The sequence below is a fragment of the Mirounga leonina genome, unplaced genomic scaffold (genome assembly GCF_011800145.1).
Source record: "Mirounga leonina isolate KUSES-001 unplaced genomic scaffold, KU_Mleo_1.0 Mir_200, whole genome shotgun sequence".
Lineage (NCBI taxonomy): Eukaryota > Metazoa > Chordata > Mammalia > Carnivora > Phocidae > Mirounga > Mirounga leonina.
The window spans coordinates 4,287,869-4,313,808 of NW_023270503.1; the positions used below are offsets into that span (position 1 = coordinate 4,287,869).

A 25,940-nucleotide genomic window follows, 5' to 3' on the forward strand; every position below is an offset into this window, starting at 1 on the left:
CCAGGGACTCCAGGATCATGACCTGAGCCGAAGGCAGTCGCTTAACCAACTGAGCCACCCAGGCGCCCAATTAACAACAATTCATTGAGCATTTACTATGTAAAGGCTGATGTGCTAGGTGTTGAATAGAGTACTGATTTTAAACCTACCATCAAGAAACTTGTAGACAAATTGAGGAAATGAGATGTAGGATAATCCAGAGTAGCCTGTGATAAGAATAAGACAGTCTTCTATTTCTAGCCTTACCTTGATGCTCTCATTCATGGCTTCCTGTGTCTAGATTCTCTGAGGAAAAGAAAATATTTGGGGCAAATCTGAAACACAACCAGATTCTCAGGGAATTCTCTGGGCTAGATATGAACTTGTTTTAAGCCCCTCTGCAGCCTCACCTTGACCCAGACTTTAGGAGCAAGCTGCAACAAGACTAGAGCTGGTTTGGGTGAAATTTGTAATTTTCAAAATGGCAAATTTTGTGTTATGTATATTCTACCACCACAATAAGAAATATGTGTAAAAAAATTAGCAGTTTATTTATTTATTAAAATATTTTATTTTTAGGTAATCTCTACACCCAACGTGGGGGGTCAAGCTTAAACCCTGAAATCAAGAGTCACATGCTCTACTGACTGAGCCAGCCAGGCGCCCCCCCAATTAGCACAGTTTAAAAAGAAAAAAAAAAACCTGCCATGTTCAGTAGATGTTCAATCATTGTCTTCTCACTCAGATCCATTTTTTAGTGAACTTGTCCATCCCACATTCCCTAGGAGAGGGGGTAACCTGAAGCAAACTGGACTAATCAGATTCCCTCTCCCAGGAATTTGGAATTGAGGAGCTGAGAGACTGAGGCAATTGGTGGATGGTGTGTGCTTAAACAAAAAGGGAGTGTAGAGGCGAGGCCATGGCAGACCAAAGCCATGTGCAGGCTAAAGTTCGGTGATGCATAGAAGCTCAACTGCAGAGAAAAAGGAGACAATAGCCCAAGCGTGGCTAGGAGAGGTGGAACAAGAAGCCTCGGTTACCACTTCATAGCTTGTCTTGTTCTGAGCTGGTAGCATTTAACTTCCTGGGGGTAGTCTTTGCCTTAGACTTCTTTAATATCAGGAATCTGTTAACTTATCTCCATTTTGACTGCTGCTACCCTGGACTAAAGCTTCATCATCTCGCACCTGGATTGTTCCAATAGTATGTTCATTGGTCTCCTTGCTCTACTCTTGTCCAATCCATTTGACATATTATAGTCAGAGTGAGCTTTATAAACATAAATTAGGTCATGTTATGTCTCTGTTTAAAATTCTTTTTTTTAAAGATTTTATTTATTTATTTGTCAGAGAGAGCACAAGCAGGGCGAGTGCCAGGCAGAGGGAGAAGCAGGCTTCCCGAGGAGCAGGGAGCCCGATGCAGGACTCGATCCCAGGACCCCGGGATCATGACCTGAGTCAAAGGTGGATGCTTAACTGACTGAGCCACCCAGGCATCCCTCTGTTTAAAATTCTTAATGGCCTCTATTGCTTTAAAATGAAATCTAAGCAACTATATGACTTCAAGCAACTATATGATTGGGCTCTTGCCTCCCTTTCCAATCGCATCATAATATATCGCTTCCCCCCCCACACTTCATTATCTTTAACCACTACAGTGTATTTGTGTGTGTATTTGTGTGTGTGTGTGTGTGCACGCGCACCATGGTCTACTTTCCTAACTGGAATACACTTCACTAGTTGTTTTTTTTTTTAATTTATTTATTGAGAGAGATAATGATAGAGAACATGAGAGGGGGGAGAGTCAGAGGGAGAAGCAGACTCCCCAGTGAGCAGGGAGCCCGATGCGGGACTCGATCCCGGGACTCCAGGATCATGACCTGAGCTGAAGGCCTTCGCTCAAACAACTGAGCCACCCAGGTGCCCTACACTTCACTAGTTTTGAAGGTTTATTTTTGTCTTGTCTTTCAGGTCTCAGTTCATGTCACAAGCTCAAAGAGGCGTTTACTTTAATACAGTGATTCTCAACTGGGGGTAATTTTGCACACCTCCCCAATAGATCTGTCAATGTCTAGAGACATAGCTGATTGTCACAACTGGAGGGGTTGTATGTTACTGGCATCTAATGGGCACAGGCCAAGGATGCTACTAAACATTCTAGTATGTACAGGACAGCCCCCTGCAAAAAAGAATTATCCAGTCCAAAATGACAATAAGTACAGAGATTGAGAAACCCTACAAATAACGCCCTATTTAAAGTGGCTTTATTTCAGTGCCATGTTTATTTCCTTCACAGCACTTATCATAATATGAATTTATCTTATTTCTTTGTTTGTTGTTTGTTTGTTAATTCTCTGCATGTCCCATTAAAACATGAGCTCCATGAAGTCCAGATTCTTACTTGCCTTGTTCACTGCTGATTAAATGAATGAATGAATTCCATGAACCTGTAACTACTCAATTTCCCCACTAATTTTTTTTTTCTTGAGAGAGAGAGAGTGCATGCACACAGTGTGCAAGTGTGGGTGGGGGTTAGGCAGGGGGAGGGGACAAGAGAGAGAGAGAATTTTAAGCAGGCTCCACGCCCAGTGCGGAGCCGGATGTGGGGCTCAATCTCATACCCCTGAGATCATGACCTGAACTGAAATCAAGGGTTCGGCGCTTACCTGACTGAGCCACCTAGGCGCCCCTCCCCACTAATTTAAAGTTTTATTTTACAAATTAATCTAATTCATTCCCAAACCAGTATCTACTTTTAGTCATTAATTCAACCATTATTTTGTTTTGAATACCAACAATGTGCCAAGCAATGAGCTAGGTGCTGGGTGTATAATAGGAAGTAAGACATGGCCCTTGGTCTTAAAGAGCTTATAAATCAAGCATTGGTTGGGGAAGGATACGTAGAAGTAAAAAGGCCATGTACAGTTTGGGATGCTATGGGGAATTAAGGAGAATATATGGTCTCTGCTCTCAACAGGCTTTATCTCTTCCAGGGGTGGATTTGTGGAATGAAAGATGCACACAAACAACTACAAATAGCAGAAAAGGACACAAACAAGAAAAGCAAAATCTGCACCAGCTATGGAAATCAGAGAAGGCTTTGCGGAAGAGGTGTTACTTGACTTGAGACATATAAGAAGGCAGATGAGAGTTTGATAAAAAGGGAGGAAGAAATGGAAGAAGGGGAGAGGGCATTCCAGGCAGAGAGAATGGCAAGAGCCAAGGCACAAAAGTGTGTGTGCCAGGAACAAGTAGACGTGTTTGGCTAAAGCACAGGAGACCAGTGAGAGCTTAGGCTGGAAAGGGAGTCTGGGTCCAAACTGGGTCAGTTGAATATGAATACAAATGACCCAGATCTTGTCCACATTTCCTATAATTTAGAGCAGCATTTCCTTCATGCACACTGGGAAAGAGAAGCTTGGAGAAATCTGGTGACTCACGAGTCATTAGTAGACCTTTATTGTTTTGACTGTCAGGATTTGGGGGAGGTTCCTGGCTTACCAAACCTCCCAGGACCTTGGTATGATGACACACGTGAAGGGACAGAGCTACTGGTTTATAATAGGAACACTTCCTGTGTCAGTGTATAAACAATGTGTTGCCAGATTTAATTTTGGGGGTGGGGGATTAAAAGGCTCAAAAAGGAGTACTTTTCCTTTTATTCCAAGGTATGATAGGAATGGGTGTACACTAATGAAGGAGGACAAGGAAACAGGAGGGGGACCAAATAACGGAAAGAATAGGTATGTTTGTTTAAGAAACAAGCTATGCTGAAGTATTTATTTGCAAAATTCCAGTTGCCGTAGCAATTGGATGCTGTTCTTTCCACTGTTCCTCCTCTTATCCTTTGCACGGTCCTCAAAGAAGTCATTTCCTAGACAGATGTAGTCCTTGCCATTTATCTTAAAGATTTTGGAACATTTATTTCCACCTGCTTTCCCTCTTCCCTTTTAACAGTCCAAATCCAGCCACTCACCTGGGAAGAACTGGATGGTGCTGGCTATTTCAGGAGCAGGATCTTAGGAACAGAGGAGCTTTACCCAGCCAGATCCTAGTGGAAATGCCCAACTGCTGCTTTCTGAAGCATCCCAGTGTATAAATAAGTGATAAGTATAGGGACTAAGTAAAATGTAGAATGGCTAGGGGAAAAAAAAACCTTGCAGGTTACAGACAGAATAGTCAAAATTCTTTAAAACCCGGAGTAAGAATTATCCCTTATTGGGAGGAAATGTTATCATTATGGTTATGAGTTTCATATTGTCTTATTCCACTCGATCCTCCCAACAACCCTGTGAGCCAATTGTAGCTAATATTTACTGAGCACTTATTTTGGGCCACTCTTCAGACCCTGTGTTATCTCATCTAAACTATCACAACAACCTTTGTTGCAGATGATAATCATTATTTCAAAATTGAGAAAAGAACATAGGCTTAATTATTGGATACAGATGATGTGCCAAGGTACTTGGTAAGCACTTGGCATGCACTTTCCTGTGGCAAACCCCAGAAGTGAGTCTATATTTTACTGAGGACCAAGGAGATTAAATAGCTTGTCCAAGTCTATATAGTGAAGAACAGGAAGAAGAACGATTCAAAGCTAGGCTTTCTTATTCCAAAACCCATTAACTTAAGCACTCCAAAAATAGAAATGGAAGTTCAGAGAGTTTAAAAGACTTGCCCAAATTTACCCAGCCAACAAGTCGTAGACTGATAATCTCAGTCCAGGTTTGTCTGACTCCATAGGTGAAATGCTGACATTTCACAATAAGGAAGGTAATCAAAAATAATTCAGTTCTTTCATCTGAAGCTAACTCTGGACGCAGAGCCATCGAACTGGGTTGTATTTCCCTATATGCTTTATTTTTAAAAAATTTTAAAGGATTTTATTTATTTGACACAGAGAGAGAGCGAGAGAGTACAAGTAGGGGGAGCGGCAGAGGGAGAGGGAGAAGCAGGCTCCCTGCTGAGCAGGGATGTGGGCCTCGATCCCAGGACCCTGGGATCATGACCTGAGCCGAAGGCAGACGCTCAACCGACTGAGCCACCCAGGCACCCCTCACCGTACTCTTTAAATATAGTTCCTTTAGAAGTTAGTTTGTGAATCACCAGCCAGACTTTTTGGTATCTGGCTACTAAACTGTAAACTTATGGGTCAAATGGTTCCTATTCTAAAAGTGTTTTTACTACCTGTTTAGGGGAACTAGACATTTAAAAAGGAGAGAAGGAAGGGAGCAGACAGGCAGATAGGCAAGGAAAAGGAAGTGAGGGAATAAAAATTATAGTATAGGAGGGGAGATAGATGGAGTATTTTTTTTTAAATGGTGGGCTTTTTTTTTTTTAAAGATTTTATTTATTTATTTGACACTGAGAGAGAGACACAGCGAGAGAGGGAACACAAGCAGGGGGAAGCGGGAGAGGGAGAAGCAGGCTTCCCGCGGAGCAGGGAACCTGATGCGGGGCTTGATCCTAGGACCCTGGGATCATGACCTGAGCCAAAGGCAGATGCTTAACAACTGAGCCACCCAGGCGCCCCTGGAGGATTTATTCTTATCTTTAACTTCTGGACCTAATGAAGATTGACTTTCATTACATACGTTTTGTAGGTAAGACCAGGATGGATTTTGTTCCTAATTGGTGAATGTTCAAACTCAGTGCCTTTCAAACTTTAATGTACAGATTAATCACCTGGGGGATCTTGTTAAATGCAGATGTTGATCGAGTCCTCTAGGGTGGGGTTGAGATTCAGGATGCCAGAAAATGCTGACGCAGCTGGCTGAGGATCACACTGAGTAGCAAGGCTCTAGCTTAAGTGATGTGACTCATTTTAATGTAAAAATGATGAACATAAATTTGTAGAAGAAAAAAACCGAAATCACATTATACTGTTAGTATTTATACTTACCTTCTTATTTAAAGACCATCATGAGGATCTGCTTCCACCAAAATGAAATTTCCACTGGCCTGTCACAGCACCCGACATTTTTCACTCATAGTTCTTTGAGTTAAAATATCTCTCCTAAGGGGCGCCTGGCTGGCTCAGTGGGAAGAGTGTGGGACTCTTGATCTCAGGGTCATAAGTTCGAACCCCACATTGGGCTCCATGCTGGATGTGGAGCCTACTTAAAAAAAGGGGGGGGGAGAGAGATATCAGGGATGCTGAGAGAAATAGCTTATTCCAAGGCTGGGATATGGAAAGTACAAAATAAGCTTGGGCTATCTTATTGTGCCCCCCACAAAAAAAGTAGTACTCAAAAGAATGGGGTAATTCAAAAGGACACAGAAGCCAACTCAAAGGAGCTAAATCTGGGACAATTAGAGCATCAAAACAAAAAATGATAGTAATGGATTATAAAACATAGGAATCTATGAGTCCATATTGATATAAATAAATAAATGAATAAACAAGCAGTAAAACTAGAAAGATTTTCTTTGCACTTGAATGCTAACTAATAATCACAGAAAGAAGACTAGAATTAGAAAATCATCATTTGGCAACTAGTAGTCATCGTTAATTCAGCCAAGAAACATAGTGAATACTAAAATTAATGGGTGAAAATTTGATGAGGAACAGGATATTTACATAGTCTTAAAAATACTTCCCCACAAAATACTTAATTACAAAGTAAAAAAGAGAAACTTTACAGTGGAGAAACCTGGCAAATACAACATTAATCAAGTGATCAAAGTTACCATCACCAGTCATAGCACAAATTGAAATTGTGTACCATTTGATGGGACACAGTGAGAGAAAAATACAGCATTGCTTCTTTGATAAATCTGCCAAAAATGCATCACCTGAATCTAATCATCAGGAAACATCAGACAGGGGCCTGCCAACCCGGCCCAGTAAGGAAAAAAAAAAAAAAAAGAAAACATCAGACAAACCCAACTTAAGAGATAGTCTAGGGGCACCTGGGTGGCTCGGTCGGTTAAGTGTCTGCCTTCAGCTCAGGTCATGATCCCAGGGTCTTGGGATGGAGCCCCATGTCTGCTTCTCCCTCTCCCTCTGTGTGCTCTCTCTCTCTCTCAAACAAATAAATAAATTTAAAGGAAAGAGAGAGATAGTCTACAAAATAATTGGCTAGTAGTCTTCAAACGTGTAAGGTATTGAAAGTCACAGAAAGATTAAAGAACTAGTATTACAGATTGAAGGTCACAACTAAATGCAACATATATCTTAGATGGAATCCGTAGCGACAAAGGACATTATTGGGACGTTTTTGAAACATGAATAGATTCTGAGTATGATATGGCAGTCATGTATCAGTTTTGATGGTTGTATTGTGGTTATATAGAAGAATACCCGTGTTTGTAGAAATTACACTCTGACGTATTTGTGGATCATGGGACATCATGCTGGCAACTTTCACCCAAATGGATAGGGGTGGGGAGGGGTTACTCGTATTATCTTGCCAAAAAAAAAGTAAACTTATGAGGTTGAAGAAGTGATTCATTAAGGAGCTCCATTATCAATTAATAACATCTATTAAGTGTATAGGATATTAGTATCCAAGCAGTATATTTTTTGACTCTAACCTATGGGCATGATGACATTAAATAATCACTATTTAGCAGTGTGGTTGACCCTGTTTGTTGCCTTCCCAACTGCTGCTCCCTTCTCCCATTTTTTATTGCTAACAGAAGCCCAATTTTATTGAGATATGGATACCTCGGTCCTTCCTATCCCCTGAAGGTGAATTTTATTTATTTATTTTTTAAGATTTTTATTTATTTATTCATGAGAGACAGAGAGAGAGAGAGAGGCAGAGGGAGAAGCAGGCTCCCAAGGAGCAGAGAGCCCGATGCGGGACTCGATCCCAGGACTCTGGGATCATGATCTGAGCCGAAGGCAGACGCTTAACCATCTGAGCCACCCAGGCGCCCTGAAGGTGAATTTTAATTTGGTCTAAGCCAATCATGGTTTAGGCATGGGCAAGTAATATAATTCTTTTTTTTTTTTTTTTTTTTTGACAGAGAAAGACACAGCGAGAGAGGGAACGCAAGCAGGGGGAGTGGGAGAGGGAGAAGCAGGCTTCCCGCCGAGCAGGGAGCCCGATGTGGGGCTCGATCCCAGGACCCTGGAACCATGACCTGAGCCGAAGGCAGACGCCCAAAAACTGAGCCACCCAGGCGCCCCTAATTCTTATTAATGATACATGAAACAGGTCTGCTGGGATGGGCGGGAGACCCTTGGGAAAGATTTTTCCTTGCTAATAATAAGACATACAGAATGAAACGGTTCCTCTTGACGTGGTCATGTCTACATGAGATATCCTGGAACTGCAGCAGCCATCTTACAACCATGAGGAGATAAGCCTGAGGATACAAGCCAACACGCTAAAGATGACAGAGAAGAAAGATGGGGGAAAAAAGCAAAAACCCCCAAAACCTCCTACATCTGTGATAATGTCATTTGCTGCTAAATTCACTGACTTAGTAACCATCCTATCTCCTGTCCATTATGTGAGATAATAATTTTTTCCTTATTTATTTAATTTTTAAAATTATTTTTATTATTTTTTGTGTGTAAGCTCTAAGCCCCAACGTGAGGCTTGAACTCACGACCCTGAGATCAAGAGTTGCATTTTTTACCAACTGAGCCAACCAGGCACCTGTAAATTTTCCTTATTTAAGTAATTTGAGCTGGAGTTTTCTGTTACTCGCAAACCAAAAGCAGCCTAATTGAGAAAAACAGCCTGGAGAAATTTTTAGTCCACACATTTTCTAAGATAGACCTAGTTCCCCTAAGAGGAATAGCCCTCTGCCTAGGTAAACTAACGTGTACCCCGTTTCCACAAATGTGGATGGAGTTTGAGCTCATGGAAGAAGACAGTGAGCTGAAAGCTTCTTTAGCTTACACACGAAGCTTGACATGATGTTTCTGGAAACCTAATGGTGTTGCACTGGCTGGCTGGAGTATAAACCTTTGATTTGACAACTTCCCACCATCTGGACCATTCTGCTTGATAGATTACAAAATTTTCCTCAAAGATTCATATGGAACATTCCATTCTTTAGCATAATCCCAATGATATATGTTATTGTTTATTCTTTCTCATCCTTTTATCTAGTAGCAAAATTTAATGTAAGGGGCAGAAATTAAAATGTTGTGAAAATCTCTGCTAACTGCATGCTAAATAGATTATCGCTGAATAAGCACATCCTTCCCCTGCCCTTCCTTCTTAGTCATATACTACAAATGCTTGAATAAGCTTTGTGTTTCTGTCTTATTTTTAAAATAATCTTTGTTTTATCAGATTTTTCCCAATGTTCAATTTCTGTCTCTTTTTTCCTCTTTTGGTCACATGCTCATTCTTGGATTTTGAATAATATGATGGTTAAAAGCTTGAGATGGGCCTTTCTTATTTGCTATATGATTTTTTTTTTTAAGATTTTATTTATTTGACAGAGAGAGAGATAGCGAGAGCAGGAACACAAGCAGGGGGAGTGGGAGAGGGAGAAGCAGGCTTCCCGCTGAGCAGGGAGCCCGATGTGGGACTCGATCCCGGGACCCCGGGATCATGACCTGAGCCGAAGGCAGACGCTTAACGACTGAGCCACCCAGGCGCCCCTGCTATATGATCTTAAACAAGTTATGTAACTCCACTGAGCCTCAATTTTCAAATCCATCAAATGCGGATTTGGACAGCAGCTACCTCACAGGTAGGGTAATTGTTAGAATCAAGTGAGAAAATGAATAGAAAGATCTTTGTATAGTACCTAAGACTTCATTTGGTAACTCATTAAATAATAGGAATGTAGTACTAAAGTATCATCTACACATCACCTTACATAACTTTCTGTAGAATTTGTTTAACTAGTTCCATATTTTAAAAAAGATTTTATTTGTTTATTTGACAGAGACACAGTGAGAGAGGGAACACAAGCAGGGGGAGTGGGGGAGGGACAAGCAAGCTTCCCACTGAGCAGGGAGCCCGATGTGGGGCTCGATTCCAGGACCCTGGGATCATGACCTGAGCTGAAGACAGATGCTTAACGACTGAGCCATCCTGGTGCCCCTTAATAGCACCTTCTATTTAGACATAAACTATTTGTTAACATCATCATTTATTTATTTATTGTTAACATGAATTCATAGCAAGTACGCAATTGCTTTTGTACTCGAGCAAATCAGGAAATCAAGACACAATTGCCATCATCAAATCTGAATCTTCAGAGAACAACATCTCCACGAGGTTGGCCTGAAGACACTCGGATTCTACCAGTTTTTGAGGTGTTCCGTAGTTAAGGACTGTAGACACTGCTGTTACTTTCAGGTTTTTTCTGAAGTCATTATTTGGATTTATTTATTTATTTTTAAGATTTTATTTATTTATTTGAGAGAGAGAGTGAGCGAGAGAGAGAAAGAAAGAGAGAGATAGCACAAGTTGGGGGAGAGGCAGAGGGAGAGAGAAGCAGGCTCCCTGCTGAGCAGGGAGCCCGATGAGGGGCTGGATCCCAGGACCCTGGGATCATGAGCTGAGCTGAAGGCAGCCGCTTAACTGATTGAGCCATCTAGGTGCCCCTATTTATTTATTTTAGATTTTATTTATTTGAGAGAGAGAGAGAGAGAGAGAGAACGAGAGAGCTGGGGTAGGGGCAGGGAGAGGGACAAGCAGAGTCGGCACTGAGCGCAGAGCCCAATCTGGGGGCTCCATCCCACTACCCAGAGATCACAACCTGAGTTGAAATCAAGAGTCAGCTGCTTAACTGACTGAGCCACCCAGGCAGTCCTATGATTTTATTTTGAAGTAATCTCTACACCCAACATAGGGCTTGAATTCACAACCTGAGATCAAGAGTCACATGCTCTACTGACGGAGCCAGCTAGGTGCCCCTACCACTTTTTATTAGAATGATCTTGGGGAATGAGAAAAAAAAGAATCTGAAATTCCAGCTGGGGACCCACATTCCAGTAAAGGCCTTGGTCTTACATCATATCACCAGACTGGTGAATGAATGTACATTTGTATGTTTTACAAAGGGGAATCTTTACCTCTCTGATCTTTAGTTTCTTCATAAACCTAGTGTAGACCCTCATTATTTACAAATTCTATATTTGTGAATTAGCCTATTTGCTAAACTTTCTTTGTAATTCCCAAATCAATACTTGTGGTGCTTTTGTGCCTCTTTGTAGACAGGTGCAGAGCAGTGAAAATTTTGAGTTGTCCAACTTGCACGTTCCTAGCTAAGGATGAAAAAAGCAACACTTTACCGTCTTGTTTCAGCTTTCATACATAAACAAGTGTCCTTTTTACAGTCTATTTGGTGTTACATCTTTTGTATTTTTATGCTTTCTGTTGGTGATTTCACCAATTAAAATGGCCTCCAAGCATATTGCTGAAGTGCGATCTACTGTTCCTAAGTGCAAAAAGGCTGCCATGAAGATGGAGAAAATATGCAAGTTAGATAAGCTTCATTCAGGCGTGAGTTATAGTGCTGTTGGTTATGAGTTCAAAGTTAAGGAGTCAATATATATTAATATGGTGTCTTTAAACAGAAACACACATAAAACAAGGTTATGTATTGTTGAGCAGTTGACAAAATAGTTATGACCAGAGGCTCACGGGAACCTAATCTGTTATTTCCCTTAGGAGCAATGGTTTGTTATTCACTAATTAAGTGTTCAGGGTCATATTATAGAATAACTACTGTAAATAATGAGAATTGACTGGCTCTCATAGGGTTGTTATAGCAAGGCTTAACTGAACTACTGTGTGCACATGTTCAGCATTATGCCTGGCACATGGGGTTTAGGCCCAGTGCAAGGTAGGGATGGGCAGGGGAGAGATTCTGGATATATTCTTGTCAGTTTGATCATGACACTTATCTAAGCACCACATGGTTTAAAGCAGGATTATATCTGAGTTAAAGCCATGAAGATCTAGAAACTTCACAATGAAACTCTCAGGCTAAGCCACTGGATTCCCCTTGACAAAGCACCAAATAGACCATTTCCTTGTAAATAAGAGTTTACTTCTACAAAAATAGATGACCTAGCTCATGATCATAATTAGCCTTCTGGAATTGAATGACAATTGCAAATGAGCGAATATAGTTCCCTCTTTCACTTTCCTAAACTGGTGGAGAGTTCCTACTCCTTGTCCTTAGAATGGGCATTTTAAGAGTAAAAATACCACATTTTGTTGATTATTCCATTACACATATGCTTAAGTAATCCATAAAAAGGGCAAGTATTTTACAGATGAAATATAATGCATTTTCACAAGAGGTTCCAGAAGGAAACCCATTAATTCTCATTTCAAGGATGTTGAAACTAGGCCCAGCAATAAAGTAGAACAGCTAAGTGACAGACCTGAGTAAGACCTGTGCATTGTATCATGGCTCTGTGCTCTGCAATTAGCGAGATTAGGAACAGTGGAGCCTGGACATGCCTTTCCATAAGAAACTGCACTGATCTTCTGATTACCCCAAGGCTCCAAACTTTTTTTTCTACCTTATGGCCTTTGCATATGCCATTTTCTCTTCCCGGAATACTCTTCTCCAGCCTTCCCCTAACTCTTACTCATCTTCTGGGTTCTGGGTGAAATGTCACTTACTCAGAGAGGTCATGTCTAACCACTCTCTTTGCCTACCTTAAAACACCCCCTCCCCCAATTCTCTTTCATAACATTCTGTACTTTTCTCCATAGTGCTCATCACAATTTGCAATTATATGTCTATTCGTTTTTTAAAAAAGATTTATTATTTATTAGAGAGAGAGAGGCAGGGGGACAGCACGAACGGGGGAGGGGCAGAGGGAGAGGGAGAGAAGCAGACTCCCCGCTGAGCGTGGAGCCCATGCAGGGCTCGATCTCACCATGGGCTCAATGTCACCACCCTGAGATCATGACCTGAGCTGAAATCTAGAGACAGATGCTCAACTGAATGAGCCACCTAGGCGCCCCATTGTATGTCTATTTGTACAAGTACTTGTCTGTCTTCTTCACTAGGGTCTCAGCCCTATGCATGCAGGGCCCCATTCTCCACTGTAGATCCACTGTGTAGTACAGGGCTGTATGTATAACAATAGGCTCATAAATAAATATTAGTTGAAAGAATAAATGAATGAATGAAAAGTCATGTTTCATATACTATTCTGGTGAAGGATAGCTTGGAGTGGAAATGGATCTTACTAATAATACTTTAATGATTGGTGGTGGGTTTCATCACCCTCTACTCTCACCCTCTCCCCCAAACCTCTAACCTCACCATCAAGTAGTAATTGTCTAGCACATCTTAATCTCCTAGTGCCAGACCTGGTCTCTGTAAATTTAGAGACTGGTTTTTGGAACAGATACATGTACCAGGACTGATTCAATTTGTTGGATTTTAGGCTTAAAAGTCCTTACTGAAATAAAGTTTGATTTCATATTATTTTGGAGTAACTCCAGGCATTCACCATTCAATGTGAATAATTCAATATTAGTCTGGAGTAACTCCAAGGCATTCACCATTCAGAGAAAAAGACATTTGTTTTGTTTTGCTGAAAACTGAACTCAGGCTATATGAAAGACATTGCTGCGTTTACAGATAATTTGGTGCATTTTAGGTATCTAAGAAAGGATATTGCTTTTGGATGGTTATAGTGTATTCTCTCTATTTGTATTGCTACCGTACAAACTTTTTACTATATATTTTAATTATAACTAATAACTTTTTTTCTAATTGCAAAAGCAAGCATATTCTCTATAGAAATTTTGGAAAATGCAGAAAAGCAGGAAAGAGAAACAAAAAGTATAAACAAACAAATAAACAAAAATCACTCAAAATTCTACCACCTAGAGATAACCATTGTTAACACTTTGGTACAGTTTCTCTCGGGCCGATTTCTATGTGTATGTGTGTGCAGACCCAAACACCCATATTATATATAATATATTATACATAACATATATACACATTATACAATATGTTGGTATATATATACAATACATGTACATACATATATATAATCCATATAATATATAATCTCTCTATTTAACACACACACATATATAATAGTTATCATTTACTGAGTATGCCAGATACTTTGGTTTTCTTCTTATGCATATTGTCTCTTATAATCTTCTCAATAGTTCTCTGAGAAGATATTATCATTCTCACTTTACAAGTGAGTAAATTGAGGATGAGAGTGTTAATTTGTTGGTCTAAGGTTATTAGTTGGTAAATGGTAGGTCTGAGTACAAATCTAGATCCAATTCTAAAGTTTATAATCAACCATTATGCTGCAGGACTGCCTGTCCATTTCTACACCTTCAATCAAATTGGAATTACTGTAGAAATAATTTTGATTACTGTAGAAATAATTTTGTAAAATATATAATTCTATAACATTTCATATCCTTTATTAACCTAATTTTAATGGCTTTATGATATTCCATAAGATTATGAAATAATAAATGAATGAAATACTGTTTATCATACACTGCTTTGGTAAAGGACATATTGAGTAAATGCTCTAATGTTTCAGACTCTGTCATCTTATATTCTTAATCTTTTTTTTCATATTCTGCATAATTTTCTCTTTTTCTTGTCTCTTACTACATGAACTATGTATTCTTTGCTTTTTAAATCCTGTTTAATGCTTTGGAAGTTATATATCCTGGTTTTTTTTAAAGATATTTATTTATTTATTTGAAAGAGGGGTAGCAAGAGAGAGAGAGAGAGCACAGAGGGAGAGTGAGAAGAAGAAACAGATTCCTTGCTGAGTGGACAGCCCAATTTGGGGCCCGATCCCAGGACCCTGAACTGAAGGTAGACACTTAACTGACTGAGCCACCCAGGCACCCCATATATCCTGTTTTTATTATAAAATTGTCTACCTTGGGGCACCTGGTGGTTCAGTCAGTTAAGCGTCTGCCTTCGGCTCAGATTATGATCTTGGGGTCCTGGGATCAAGACCTGTGTCAGGCTCTCTGCTCAGCAGAGAGTCTGCTTCTGCCTCTCACTCTCCCTGTGTGCTCTCTCTCTCTCAATTAAATACATAAAATCTTTAAAAATATATATAAATAAAATTGCCTCCCTTTAAGTTAAAGAAAAACACCTTCTTTTCAATATCACAATGAAATAATAGCTCTTGATTTCTCCAGTGCAAGTTGTGGTATTCAGCATACTTTTATTTCCCCTCATTCTCTTTTTTTTTTTAAAGTAAGGTCTACACTCAACACAGGGCTTGAACTCATGACTCTGAGATCAGGAGTCGCATGCTCTATCAGAAGTTGCATGCTCTACTGACTGAGACAGCCAGGTGCCCCTCCCCTCATTCTTTACCCTCATTCTTTACCTCCCACTGTCCACCCCTCCCTGCTTGGTTTTAGTTCATGCAATCTGGTCTTTTCTTTTTTTTTTTTTTTAAGATTTTATTTATTTATTTGACAGAGACACAGCGAGAGAGGGAACACAAGCAGGGGCAGTGGGAGAGGGAGAAGCAGGCTTCCTGCGGAGCAGGGAGCCCCATGTGGGGCTCTATCCCAGGACCATGACCTGAGCCGAAGGCAGACGCTTAACAACTGAGCCACCCAGGTGCCCCTTAACTAGTTCCCTATTAATAGCCTTCAGGAGATAATAGTGGTTTGGCACATTTGGCTTTGGAGTTGAGCAGAACTGTTTGAATCCCATCTTTATCACTATTTATTTATTTATTTATTTATTTTTGAGGGTTCATGAGCATTTTTTTTTTAAAGATTTTATTTATTTATTTGACAGACACACAGTGAGAGAGGGAACACAAGCAGGGGGAGCAGGAGAGGGAGAAGCAGGCTTCCCGCTGAGCAGGGAGCCCAATGGACGCGGGACTCCATCCTAGGATCCTGGGATCATGACCTGAGCCGAAGGCAGACGCTTAAGGACTGTAGCCACCCAGGTGCCCCGGGGTGATGATATATTTTACAGAAGTGGAATCTTGAACTGGCCCTTCCTTCTAATTGAGTCCTTTTACATTCTAACTAGCAGAAGTTCCTCAAAGTTTCTGGCACGTGGAAGGCTTTTCCTCTGCTTATTCCTTTGATCTTCTCTATGTAAATTTAGAATGAGGCAACTTAGAAGCCTGTCCTCACAAAGCCATTTTATTAAAAACCCCACAAAATAACATTTTCCCCCTCTATGTTAAGAGGGTGATAAAAAAATGCTCAAGACTCGTCATTATATGTGGTTTTGAAATGTTTCATAAAGGGTCTCAAACCCCATGTGGGAGTCAGGAGAATGGAATCTGATTGTGATAGGTCATTTCACTTGTGGCTTTGAACAAACGATTTGAACGTCAGGTTCTCTAATCTCAGATCTTCCTACGTCATAGTGTTACAGGGAAAGCACCAGAAAAAAACAAATGTGGAAGCTCTTTGAACTGTTCAAAGACAGACACTAAGGAAATCTGAGGATTTTTGGTTATTTGAATGCTATGATGGCTTTGGGGTTTTCAAGCTAGCCCAAAGGGTATCTGCTGGAGGGCTAGCAAAAGAGGTCTGGTTGCTGCGAAGCCCAGATATGGAAAGCATTTCTGAATTGTAGCTGGGAAGGAACACTGCTTTGGACCTGTGGCGTAAGACCCACGAGAGTAGTAAATGTGGACCCACTTTTCTATTAGGTCAAATTACCACGCATGGCTTATCTGAAATGAATTTGCCTCTCCTTTTCATGAAAATGAAAGCCTCTGGGTGGGTGAATCGTGCCTTAATAAACAACTTCAGTACTTCTGGCCAGCCTAGGCAGCACCTGTCTTTGTGAGATGATTTGGAAGTGTGCAAAAAGAAATATCCATACAGTTACCTGGGAAGCTTGAAGAAAATATCTTGTTGCCCCAGGGGAAAACTTTGCAGGTTCTACCTCTTCACAATGATTAATTCTTTTTGTATTTTATGATTCAATTTCTTTATGAAATTCCTATAAAATTCAGTATGAAATTTTCCGAATCATGGGAAAAAATATTGTCTTTGCTAAGATCCATGACACTGCAGCTGTTTCTGCACTATGGAGATAAATGGCTCCCTGTGTCATTTGTCTCAGACAAATGATTTCTTTTTTTTAAAGCAATGGACATGAAATGGAGAAATAAGAATTTCTCCCTTCTGTGCAATGTCATTCAAATTACACTTGTAACACATAGGCTAAAATAGAATAGGGCAGCTTAATCCGTTCAACAATTGATTAATCCCCTGCCAGGTATCAGACACTGCACGAGGAGCTAGAGGTACATCAGTAAACAAGACATAGTTCCTGCCCTCATGTAGCTTCACATCTAGTGGGAAAGACTAATCAAGTATTTTATTTTACTTTTTTTTTTAAGATTAAGTCAGGTGGTCTTTTTTTTTTTTTTATTGAGAGAGACAGAGAGTGAGAGAGAGCACAAGCAGGGTGAGGGGCAGAGGGAGAAGCAGACTCCCCACTAAGCAGGGAGCCTGACGTGGGGCTCGATCCCGGAACTCTGAGATCACAACCTGAGCTGAAGGTAGATGCTCAACCGACTGAGCCACCAAGGTGCCCCATTTTATTTTACTTTTTTTTTTTAAAGATTTTATTTATTTATTCATGAGAGACAGAGAGAGAGAGGCAGAGGGAGAAGCAGGCTCCCAAGAAGCAGAGAGCCTGATGCGGGACTCGATCCCAGAACCCTGGGATCATGACCTGAGCCGAAGGCAGACGCTTAACCATCTGAGCCACCCAGGCGCCCCTTATTTTACTTTTTAAAGATTTTTATTATTTATTATTTATTTGAGAGAGAGCACGAGAAGGGGGTTGGGGTTGAGGAAGAGGTAGAAGCAGACTCCCCACTGAGCAGGGAGCCTGATGGAGGGCTCGATCCCAGGACCCTGAGATCATGACCTGAGGCTAAGGCAGACGCTTAACCGACTGAGCCACCCAGGTGCCCTAATCAAGTATTTTAATTGGGATAAGATGCTATGAAGGAAATGTATGGGATACAGTAAACACAAATAAACGTAGGAGAGGAAAAATCTACTTAAATAGGGCAGGAAGGGAGTCTTTGAAGTGAAACTGACATTAAGGTTTAGAACAAGAAGGAACCTGCTAACGGGAAAGGCTGGAGGAAAAACATTACACCAGAAGAAACAGAATGTGCTAAGGTTCTTGACTTGTGCAAAGAAGTGAAAGGCACAACGGATGGTGTAACATGATGGTTGAGTAGAGAGTGACATTAACATGAGTTTGGAGAGAAATGCCATGATAGGATTTATATTTTAAGGTTACCCCACCTATTTTGCTAAGAACAGAAGTAGAGAGACCGGTAGCTTAGACTAGGAAGTAGCAGAGAAGGAAAGAAGTAAATGCAGTTCAAATATATTTGTAGGTCGAGCTGATAGGACTTGTGAATGAACTAACTGTGGGGGATGAGAGAAAGAGAGGAGTCAAAGAAGACTCCCGGGTTTCTGGATTAAGCCAATGGTGAATGGCAGTGTCCTTACAGATGGAGAAGGTCAGAGAGAAAGGGGTTTGGAGGAAAAAATAAGAGTTTGCTTTTCAGACATGATAAATTTGAAATGCCTATGGTATAAGGAAGAAGGTATAACAAGTAACAGTTGTGAGTTTGAGTTCAGAGGAGAGGACTGGGGACAGACATAAGGAATAACACCTGAGGGATAATATTTTAGTCTTGGAGATGGGGGAGATCTCCTAGGAAGGCTGTAAAGAGAGAAGGAAAGAGAGCTGAAGATTAAGTCTGGAGAACTAGCCAGGTGAATAGTTGGGCTACTAAAAGAAATACTGAAAGAGATTAAGAGGAGCAAGTGGTTTAAAGAGGAAATTGATGCTTTATCTTTCAAACTTGATAAGTTTGGGGTACTGACTGGATTCTTGTCATTTCTGGTATGGTGCCGAGACAAAATGTATAGGTCCCCTTCGTTTTTGTTTTTTTTTTAAATATTTTATTTATTTATTTGAGAGAGCGAATGAGATAGAGAGAGCATGAGAGGGGGGAGGGTCAGAGGGAGAAGCAGACCCCCCGCTGAGCAGGGAGCCCGATGCGGGACTCGATCCAAGGACTCCCGGATCATGACCTGAGCCGAAGGCAGTCGCTTAACCAACTGAGCCGTATAGGTCCCCTTCGTAACGCTAATGCTTTATTTATATTTTATTTTGCGATTCAGTCTTAGGATAACTGTGAATTTTCAGAATAAAACATTCCTAATCACGCCTAAATTAGGGTTTGGAAGAGGAGAAAACTCCACTAAGATCCATGACGCTGCAGCTGTTTCTGAATTATGGAGATAAATAGTTCTCTATGTCGCCAGTCTTAGGCAAGTGGCCATTTCTTTTTGTGTAATGGACATGAGATGAAGAAAGAATAATTTGTTCAATGTTTAGCAAGTGCACTTTACTGGTCGCATACATGCTGAGGAGAATGCAGTGACACTATGCATATATTGAGCACCTGCCATGTGCCAGGCACTGTGTTAGGCTCTGGGGATAACTCAGAGAATAAGACATACAGGACTTGGAGCTTACAGACTAATAAAGGAGATGAAATAAATTAACTTACAAATAAAATAACTACAAAGTGTGACAACTGCCATGAAAGAAACAAATATGGGAAATAAGTGCAGGGTGCCACTTGGAATCTAGACATTTAGGGAAATGTTCCTTGAGTAGGTGACATTTACTTAAATTGACTCCTAAAGGATGAGGAGTCAGTCATGCCAAGATTAGGGGGTGTGGCTGGCCACTGATGATCCACCAAATTGTTTTATGCAATACTTGGTCCTGAAAAGTTAAGGCAGGCTGAAGAGCTCATATTGGAATATTCAACAGTGGCATGCCAAGGGTAGGGGAGGTATTGGGAGTGGTCTGCCCTCATGGGGAGAATTTTATCACTGACATTGTTTAAAATTGCCTGCACGTTGTAATAATAAAAAGTAGACTGACATTTAGTCAGGTTTACTATGATTTTAAAATTCTTTACAGACAGTGCCTCCGTTGTGGGATGAATGGTTGCCCCCCAAAAGATGTGTCCATGTCCTAATCCCTGGAACCTATGAATAGCATCTTATATGGTAAATAGCATCTTATATGGTAAAAGAGTAAATGTTACCTTATGTGAAAAGATAGGATTAAGGATTTTGAAAGAGTATATCAGATTATTTTTTAGTTGAGCTGAATGCAGATATTAGACTGAGAAATTAAGTTACCCTGTTCTTAAGATAAATAGATATGTATTTTGATAGAGCTATAACTGTAGAATTTGATGCTGTGTTGTGAGAAATGTTTCTTACTTCTAAAGTTTGCTTACACCCAAGTAACTCAGCCTAACTTAAGCTACCTGCCTGGCCCATGTGGACATTTTATATTTCCATTCCTATTGTACAAGGAGGACCCCTGGCAGCTCACGTGGGCCCTCTCAAGACAGGACTACAGTCCTGGGCTGGTCCCAAGTTTTGGTTCAGTACTGATCAGTGTTAGGGACACTCAAACACACTAAGCAAACTAACAAAATTTGAGTGTTTAAGAATATTTACTAATTTAATGAAGAATGAGAAATTTGCGTATGCTATTAGTTTACTTTCTCACCTTAAAGGCAAGTCATATATAATATGCAATTATATTCAGAATATAGCTAGGTGATGACATCATAGCAAGCAGAATAAGTCTGAGGAATGCTTTTATCTCTGTAGTGGGAGCCTCCGAGTTGACCTTCAATGAGAGTGTAGTATTCATACCCTCCTGTGATCTTCTCCCCTTCTGTGTAGGTTGGACAAGAGAGAGAAAGAGAAAGAGAGAGAGCACAAGCAGGGGGAGCAGTAGGCAGAGGGAGAAGCAGCTCCCCGCTGAGCAAGGAGCCCGATGTGGGGCTCGATCCCAGGACCCTGAGATCATGACCCGAGCCGAAGGCAGACGCTTCACCGAGTGAGCCACCCAGGCGCCCCTTGAGTGCTCCCTCTTGTTCTATTATTGACTCGGAGGGAAGACAATTGCTATGTTGTGTGCTGCCTTTGGAGAGGCCTCCAGTCAACAGCCTGTGAGGAACTGAGGTCCTCAGTCCAACACACCATAAGGAACTGAATCCTACCAACAACCACATGAGTGAGCCTAGAAGGAGATGCTCCCAGTAATTTCCTGACAGTCAGAGGCACCCAGCTAAGCAGCATCTGGATTCCTGACCCTCAGAAATGATGAGATAATAAATGTTTGTTGTTTTAAGGCACTAGGTTTGGGGTAGATTGTTACACGGCAATACATAACTAAAAACCAATCATATAACTTTTGAAATGCAAATTTTAAAAAACACCAAAAGAGAGTGGGGGGGGGATAAAATTGATAAGTTGTCGTTTTCATGGCTATACTATTTATTTTCTTATAGCTTTTTAGGCATTCTAATCACACTGACTAGATTCCCTATTAGTGGTTAATTCCATCCAGTTTATGTGGAGTCTTACCAGTTTTATTCTTAGGGAGTGATGTTTTATACAACTTCTGGATGCATCTAATTATGGACTCCAACAAACTGAGGATACATACCGACAACTAAATATTTATTGATTCATTCAAACATAAATTCATCTACTGGGAACTCAAAAAGGAATCCAGAATGGCAGATTAATTCTCTTGGCCTTTTTTTTTTTTTAATGTTCACAGGATAGTTGGATATTGACAAACTCATTCATTTTTTAAAAATACTTTCTTCTTGGGGTGCCTGGGTGGCTCAGATGGTTAAGCGTCTGCCTTCGGCTCAGGTCATGATCCTGGGGTCCTGGGATTGAGCCCCCCATCGGGCTCCCTGCTCAGCGGGGAGCCTGCTTCTCCCTCTCCCTCTGCCTCTCCCCCTGCTTATGCTCTCTCTGTCTCTCAAATGAATAAATAAAATCTTTAAAAAAATTAAAAAAATACTTTCTTCTTTTCATAAAAGGAATAAATGCTCAATGTACAACATTTAGGGGCACCTGGGTGGCTCAGCTGGTTAAGCGGCTGCCTTCGGCTCGGGTCATGATTCCAGGGTCCTGGGATCGAGCCCCGCATCAGGCTCCCTGCTCCGCCTCGGTGGGAGGCCTGCTTCTCCCTCTCCCACTCCCCCCGCTGGTGTTCCCTCTCTCACTGTCTCTCTCTCTGTCAAATAAATAAAATCTTTTTTTAAAAAAAAGTACAACATTTAGAGAAAACAGAAAAGCAAAAGAGAAGAAAGTAAAAGTCCACTCTGCACGTGCTACTCCAAGAGGACTGCTATTGAGACTGAATGCACTATTGCTTTTAGTTGACATTTGCCTATCTTTTTTTCTTCAACATTACTAATAAGACTTTTGGTCACCATTAAAAGTCTGAATTTCAAACAGCTTCTTGGACTGGTGGCTCATATCTTTCAACTTCAGCACCTGTCTCATCCTGCGTCATTTTTTCATAACTACCACCTTCATCATGAAGCCCCATGAGTTTTCCCCATACACACTCAGGGTTTTCAGCATCTTCACTTTTCAAACAAAGACATCGTGGAGTGGAGAAACAGACTGGCAAGGCTTTTCTATGTCTTTTCCAGTGCTGTCTGGAATCACTTTATTGACCACTTCTTTCAAGTCATTTGTTTGCACCTGTCAGGTCATGATTTCCATCAACTTCTCCCGGATTTGGCAGACCTGTTGGTGCTTATCGGGAGAGGTCTTCCAAATCTGATTATTGAGATTTTTTTTTTTTCTTAAGGAGGCTCCATGCCCAGCATGGAGCCCAATGTGGGGCTTGAACTCATGACCCTGAGATCAACACCTGAGCAGAGATCAAGAGTCTGATGCTTAACTGACTGAGTCACCCAGGCACCCCTGATTATTGAGAGTTTTAGTAAAACCAACAACAAAATAGAGAAAATAACCATGGGTAGTCTTGAAATCAAAATGGGCTTCCACCATGGTCTGCCATTTTGACCACGGAGCACATTTTGTCACTGGTAAAATCCACTGAATTTTTGGAAGTTAGGCAGCTTTTGCCCCGAACATCCTCAGTAATTAGCTTGGATTTTCTAAATGCAACTTCATCGTTCTGCAGATCAGCAAGGCTTACTTCAAAAACTCCACCCTTGAGGCCATCAAATGCAATTTTGATTCCTTGAGTGCTCTAGACTAGTGTTTTTATTTCTTATATTGAACCCAGCTGGTGCTTTCACATCATGCCATATTCTAGAAAATGGATTAGCCACTTTCTTCTTGGCAACCTTTTTGCTGCCTTTCGTAAAGTGCTTGTTCTTGCGTACCGCCATGGTGCTGCTCATACAGCCAAAAGGGTTATTTGCCTATCCTTTCAAAAACTGGGAAAACACTCTATTCTTGGTTAACTTGCTAATTGATTTCTCTGAAACTCAGTTTCTTTAATGAAATATATCTGAGAGTTTACCTATATACGTCTAATATTTCATAATTTAGTATCACTAACATTTGATATTTGGTACCACTTACTAGTATTATAAACACTATACTCAACAACTTTGTTTATATTATCTTATTTAAACTTCACTATACCTTGTGAGTTAGGCAGTAATATTACTTCCATTTTTCAGCTGAGTAAACCAAGGCTTAGAGAGGTTAAATGATTTGCCCAAACAAGGTCACTAAGCTAAGCAGTCTCAGAATAGAAATCCCATCTCATTTCTGTCTGACTACAAAACTCAAACCACTCTGCTGTAGTTTCTCCCTCAAACTCTTCCCCTAATACTTTTCATAAAAGCAAAATGTCATTTTTAAAAAACTTTCATATTTAGAGAAGTTGTCATATTCCAGTTATTAAAAGACTAACCTAATTTACCCACACCTCTGTTCAATTCCTTTGAAAGTTTTTTGAAGTTAGTGTCTCTAGGCAAAAATATTAAGATCTAAAGGAAATATACATGAATAAAATTCTTTCCCTGCTGAAATAAAACAGTGGAGGTTACTAGTGATTTGCCTCATTTTGAAACTGGAACTATCATCAGAAAGCCAGTTTCCATTTATATAAAACTACATAATATTGTTTCTGATTATAATTTCTGTGAAGTTATAATCAATTGTTACAGTTGAAAAACTCAAATTTTATCAGCTAAATTTCCTGCTGTTGTATAGTTTTATTATAATGAATTAAAGGGCTAATCTGGGAAGAAATAGCAGAGCTCTATAATCATGACATGTTAGAATGGGAAGAAATTTGGAGGCCTCTTTGCCCATTCTCCATATTTTAGAGAGGAAAAAACTGAGGCCCAGAGACTTAAATATTTCTGTATCTCTTAAGTTGTCATAGTACACAAAGTGTAAGATTAAAGGTGTGTAAAAAGTGATTTCATTTGATAATTAAGACAGTCTTGCAAGTATATTTAACCAAGTTCCAAAACTGAATCAATAAGAGAAATGGATTAAAAAAACAAAACAAGGGGTGCCTGGCTGGCTCAGTCGGAAGAGTGTGTGGCTTTTGATCTTGATGTTCATGAGTTTGAGCCCCACATCGGGTATAGAGATTATTTAAATAAATAAATAAACTTTAAAAAATAAAATGACACAAAACAAATGACACCCAAATAACAAAAAGCTTAATACCTGGTGCATAAAAAATGCCTAGTAAATATTTGTGAATGAACAAATGAATAAAAAGATTTTATTGCTTTCATTTTTCAAGTTCCCTCATAGTCCTTGAATTCATATTTTATCTGCTATAATAATGTATATATGTAATTTGTTACTTTGCTTTTTGCACTTGAGTTATAGTGTCAATATTTTTCCATATCATTATATAATATGACTATAACCTTTTAAAGTACCTATTGAGGTTACAACACTTCTGAGATTCCCAAATGACTGTTAACCAGGGTGAACCTCAGTTTGGGAGCCCTCCCTCATTAAGGAATAAAATACAAAAATGTATTACTTTAAAAAATTCTTACAAAATAATGAAAAAATATCTAGCTCTTTCCACAGGTCATTTCTAGGGCTTTGGAGGGGCCTGTGCATTGAAGGGCCCTGAATCTTCATTAGCTTCATAGTATACCCGCCTCTGTTACTAACCATACTCCATCTTCATGGTGGTTATGATACAGCTTGAACGTTTTTCAGAAGTTTACTAAAATTTTAGAAATATACATCACTTTGATAGTGTTAGAAATTCTTTCTATCCAGCCAACCTGGAATCTATTTCAGACCTTGTTATAAACTTGGTGGCTTTTAATTATAAGCAAGTCTCTTAACTTCTTCAGGCCTCAAGTTCCTCATGTGTCGAATGGGCTTAGTGTCTATCTCAAAGACTTACAAACGAAAATAAAGATAAAATACTTGGTACAGTTCCTGGCACAGAGTAAATGCTCAATAAATATTAACAACTATGGTTATAGCAATAGTTAAAACATTAACTTACCACGTATAGGAAACTCCTATCTCCATTATAACTTCCCACGTTGACTGTAGGTAAAATAAGCTGTAAAATGAATTTCAAAGAATTGTGCAGATTCAATTTTTTATTACTTTAATTTTTAAAAATGTTATTATGAAAAGTAATAACTACATAACAGAACATTTGGAAAATAGAGAAAAGGAAAAAAAAAGCATCCATAATTTTACCAGACGTTATATTTTCTTGTTTTGTTTTTCTCCTTAGTGCAGATGTTATTTTAAAAATGCTTGAAATAAGTATACCCAATTATTATCTTTTCACAGAGGTTTGATATTATGGCATCATTGTTGTCATATACACGGCAGATCTCAAATATCTTTTACATAAAACTTTTAGAAAAATCAGAATGAAGAAAAGGTACATATTCTACTGCTGTATTTCCACACTTATTTTTAAATATTCATGTTTTGACAAGGTTATGATGGTAGCATACACAGAATTTAATATTCTGCATTTTTTTCTTACATTATATCACAAGCCTTTCTCCATACTGCTACATGCTAAGGCAACATTCATAGTAACCAAAGTACCTGAAGCCAAGGTTTAATTTCCCAAAATTCATACAACTGTATGTGAAGAAAGTAAGGTAGGCTAAGGTGTGGTAAGTCAGAAACTCAGAGTAAATGC

At 39.9% G+C, this 25,940-nt stretch overlaps 1 pseudogene; it reads right to left on the bottom strand.

Annotated features, from left to right (window-relative positions):
• Positions 1 to 22,244: 22,244 nt before the first annotated feature.
• Positions 22,245 to 23,435, bottom strand: LOC118025265 (annotated as a pseudogene).
• Between the last annotated feature and the right edge of the window lie 2,505 nt (positions 23,436 to 25,940).